The 4812-nt window shown below is 42.6% G+C and overlaps 1 long non-coding RNA gene across 1 annotated transcript; it reads left to right on the top strand.

The window, feature by feature from the left end:
* The first annotated feature begins 6 nt into the window (after positions 1 to 6).
* Positions 7 to 4584, top strand: LOC145718423 (uncharacterized). The gene is made up of 2 exons (XR_014141800.1): positions 7 to 1309; positions 4326 to 4584. It is a non-coding gene; the product is annotated as an uncharacterized LOC145718423 (long non-coding RNA).
* Positions 4585 to 4812: the final 228 nt, after the last annotated feature.

Raw genomic sequence — 4812 nt, forward strand, 5'->3', positions numbered from 1 at the left:
CTTGTCTCCAGGTTGAATGTTTCTCTCTGGTCATCCTTCCACACCTTATCAGTATTCATACATACTGAGCCTGTCTGCATGTGTCATGTGGTCATGGCCATCACCATGAGGATGCACCCACAGTAATAATGAGAGCAAGCAGACATGGTATGTTACCATGTTTCAGTCATTGTTTTGAATGTTTTACACACATCAACTCTTAACCTTTGCAACATGCCTGTGGTAGGTGATGTTATCCCTGTTTTACAGATCAGAAAACTGAGGTACAGAAAGGCTAAGGGATTTACCAAGAGATGTACATTTAACCAAGAAATATGAGATTAGGGATTTGAGGCCAGTTAGGGTAGCTGCAGGATTCATGTCCGTGTCCTTTCCTATATTCCTTCTCATAGGATAAGTCTGTCTTCCTGGTCACCATCATTTTTATTAAAATGGATCAAATTCTGCTCATTTAGCTATAATCCCCTTTTCTCATTTGACTCTACACCTTGGCCATTCCTTCAGGTTGAGTGAGATAAACCAAACTTAACTTTTTAACAGCTGCATAATCTGTTACAATGTTGTAGGGATTTATAGAAAATCTCTGGGTTTCAGATGGTAGGGAGGTAGAAGAGGGCCACAGGAGGCATTTGGTTTTACACATCACGTTTGAGGTGCCTGAGAAACATCTCAGTGAATCCCAGTGTTCTGTCTTGTTGCCCGAGCTGGATACCTTGCAGCCCATTTTTCTTTCATTATCCCTGCATCCAGTGTATCCTTCTGTTGTCTTTAGCTTTTTATTTTCCTTAGTAGACACTTAATGTGTGTGTGTCTTAGTAAATGGCCACACACAGCAGTATATTTTTATTATAATGTTTGGGTCCCTCACACACAAAGCTGTGTATATAGTTGGGACAGTATATAGCATATGTTGACTTCGGAGAGAAACCACACCGGCTTTTATGGCCAGATCTCTAAGACTTAAAAAGTCAAAATGAATGGTGGTGGAGGTGTGGGGGTATAGCTCAGTGGTAGAACATTTGACTGCATAATGAATGGTGGTATTGAAAGTCCTCAAGACTACCCCAGATTTAATGATTTACTAGGAAGACTCAAAGGACTCAGCATATACTCAACAGCTATGATTTATTTATTATAGCAAAAGGATACAAAGCAAAATCAGCCAAGGGAGAAGGCAGAAGTACTAAAGTTCTTAAAGAGTTCTGCGTCCTTAAGTTGCATCAATGAGTTATGACAGCATCTGTGAAATGTCTACTACGGAAGCACATTAGAGACTCCATGCCATGGGGCACCTGGGTTGCTCAGTCAGGTAAGCATCTGCTTTCAGTTTAGGTCATGATCCTGGAGTCCTGGGATCGAGCCCCGCATTGGGCTGCCTACTCAGTGGGGAATCTGCTTCTCCCTCTCTCTCTGCCTCTTGCCCCACTTGAGTCTGCTTCTCCCTCTGCTCTTTACCCAGTTTGTGCTCTCTCTAAAATAAAGAAAATCTTAGAGAGAAAGAAACTCCATGCACAGGGTTATTATTGGGGACGGTTTCTCTAAAATATAACCAAAATTCTAGACCTCCAGAAGGATAGCAGATCACCAGCATAAGCCACATTGTTGACACAAGCAATAGGCACACGGAGCCATTTGTCTTTTCTGAGAATTATGGGAAATCTCCTGAAATATAAGGTCCCAAACTCTAGCCAAGGGCAAACTTTGAATCTCAAAGGATAATAGTCTCAGGCCTGTGATGTCAGCTGTTTCTTCACAGTGACTTGAATGGTACTAAAATGTTGAGTAAATTCAAGTATCTTTTACAAGCATTAAACAAATACAGTTTGCTGCAGTGAAAAAGTCCTAGCTTTGAGGTCACGGATTATATACATGTAAACCATTGTAACTAAAACAAGTCACAGTAGATATTCTTACAAAGTAGGGTTTAATTTACCAGTGACAAAGTACAGAGACTGGTGAGACAGGCTCTTGCCTCTATATAGATAAGGCTTCAGGTGATTTGATTTGCAAATATTCCTTCTTTTGCCTTTATTTCTACAAAGATAAAATGGCCAGGTCAATGCTGTTATTTACATTGCACATATGTCAGTGATTTCTCATTTACTCTTTGTTCCCACTGTTAAAACATGTAGCCTTTGGCTCCAAAAAGAGAAAATTAAATATGTTGTCATAATAATTTCTGCATCATTATATGTGCATAATTTGGGATTAAAGAATGTGGTGTTGCAGGCATCATCAGGTTGACGGATCTGTCAGAGGGAGTGACTGGGAGGGAGTGGGAGCATTGGGCTCCAGCTGGGAGGGCTCTCTACAGAGACCTGATGCTGGAGGCCTGTGGGAATCTGGCCTCTGGGAGTATGCGCAGCTCCCTCTCTTCTCACACTTGGCCCAACAGATGGCCTTTCCTGTCTCAGTTGTGCGATGCGGGGAGGCCTCTGAAATGCTCAGTGATGTCATCCTTGAGTTTGGAGGGTTAACGACCTGTAATCGGCTTGCTCACAGGTAGGTTACACGTCTCACAAGTGAATGGTCTGAGCTAAATTGTAAATGGGCAACTGGGTTTTGCCTTCCTTAGAGCACTGGAGTGTCAAGAGCATGGGCCCTCTAGGAGGAGGAGCAAGATGGCGGAGGAATAGGAGACCTAAATTTCGTCTGGTCCCAGGAATTCAGCTAGATAGGTATTAAACCATTCTGAACACCTACAAACTCAACAGGAGATCAAAGAAAAGAATAGCAGCAACTCTCTGAACAGAAAAGCGACCACTTTCTGGAAGCAGGGACCCAGCAAGCGGCAGATCAGGGGAGACTGCCCTTCCTCCCCCAGGAGCGGCGCGGAAGCGCACTGCAGGAATCTGCTGGGTTTGGAGACTCCAAACGGGGTCGTGTGCCAGAGATAGAAACACTCGGTCAGGGGCACCTGGGTGGCTCAGATGGTTAAGCATCTGCCTTTGGCTCAGGTCATGATTCGAGGGTCCTGGGATCGAACCCCGCATCGGGCTCCTGGCTCAGCGGGGAGCCTGCTTCTCCTTCTCCCTCTGCCTCTCTCCCTGCTCATGCTCTCTCTCTCTCTCTATCTCTGTGTCTCAAATGAATAAATAAAATCTTTAAAAAAAAAAAAAAAAGAAAGAAACACTAGGTCACAGGCCGGGTGAGCACTGTGTACGGCCAGAGACCAGAGAGATAGGAGTGATTGACCGCTTTTCTCTGGGGGCTCACTGAGGAGTGGGACCCCGAGTTCTCAGCTCCTCCAGGGAGGAGATTGGGAGGCCACCATTTTCTTTCTCCTCCTCCAAAGCTGTATGGAAAACTTACAGGGAACAAAAGATACTGAGAGCAAAACTGAACTGATTACCTAGCCCGGCCCCTGGCAAGGGCTGGGCAATTACACCTTGGGCAAAGACATTTGAGCATCACTGCAACAGGCCCCTTCCAGCCAAGACCAAGAGACCAAGTTACTGATCAATGAGAACGGCAGAACTCCAGCACTAGGGGAATACAGCACATAGAATTCATGGCTTTTTTCCCCATGATTCTTTAGTCTTTCAAAGTTAATTTTTTTAATTTTCTTTTTTTTCTTTTTCTATTTTTTTTTTAATTTTTCTTTTTCGCTTTTTCAACCAACATCGATCCCTTTTTTATTTATTTTTTTTTAAGATTTTATTTATTTATTTGAGAGAGAATGAGAGAGAGAGAGAGCACATGAGAGGGGGGAGGGTCAGAGGGAGAAGCAGACTCCCTGCCGAGCAGGGAGCCCGATGCGGGACTCGATCCCGGGACTCCAGGATCATGACCTGAGCCGAAGGCAGTCGCCCAACCAACTGAGCCACCCAGGCGAACCCTTTTTTAAAAATCTTTTTTATTTTTCATTTTTAGAGTCATATTCTATCCCTTCATTGCAGTTAACCTTATTTTTTGCGTATATATAAGTTGTTCTGTCTTTAAAATTTTGAGATACAGTTTCTTCTAACAGACCGAAATATACCCTAAATCTCTAGTGTATGCCTTTGTTCTAGTCTCCTGCCTGATCACATTCTCTCCCACCCGCTTTTTTTTAATTTCTCTTCTTTTTCAACCAACTTCTTATCAATTCCTTTTATTGAATCTTTTATAATTTTCATCTTTACAGTCGTATTCCATCCCTTCATCGTATTTACCGTTATTTTTGTACATATATGTTTTCCTTTCTTTAAAATTTTGGGAGGCAGTTTCTTCTAACAGACCAAAATATGCCCAAAATCTGGTGTGTGGCAATGATCTATTCACCAGCCTGATCATATTTGATCATATTCTTTTTTTTCTTTCCCTTTATTTCCCCCCGGTTTCAGGTCTCTTCTGATTTCTTTAGTGTATATTTTTCTGGGGTCGTTTACCCTGTTAGCATTTTGTTCTCTCATTCATCTATTCTCCTCTGGACAAAATGACAAGATGGAAAGACTCACCTCAAAGAAAAGAACACGAGGCAGTACCAATTGCCAGGGACCTAATCAATACAGACATTAGTAAGATGTCGGAACTAGAATTCAGAATAACGATTATATATAAAGATACTAGCTGGGCTTGAAAAAAGCATGGGTGGCATCACAATTCCGGACTTCCAGCTCTATTACAAAGCTGTAATCATCAAGACAGCATGGTACTGGCACAAAAACAGACACATAGATCAATGGAACAGAATAGAGAACCCAGAAATGGACCCTCAACTCTACGGTCAACTAATCTTCGACAAAGCAGGAAAGAATGTCCAATGGAAAAAAGACAGTCTCTTCAACAAATGGTGTTGGGAAAATTGGACAGCCACATGCAGAAGAATGA

This window comes from Leptonychotes weddellii, unplaced genomic scaffold (assembly GCF_054177405.1).
Source record: "Leptonychotes weddellii isolate Sample4059 unplaced genomic scaffold, ASM5417740v2 HiC_scaffold_15472, whole genome shotgun sequence".
Classification (NCBI taxonomy): Eukaryota; Metazoa; Chordata; class Mammalia; order Carnivora; family Phocidae; genus Leptonychotes; species Leptonychotes weddellii.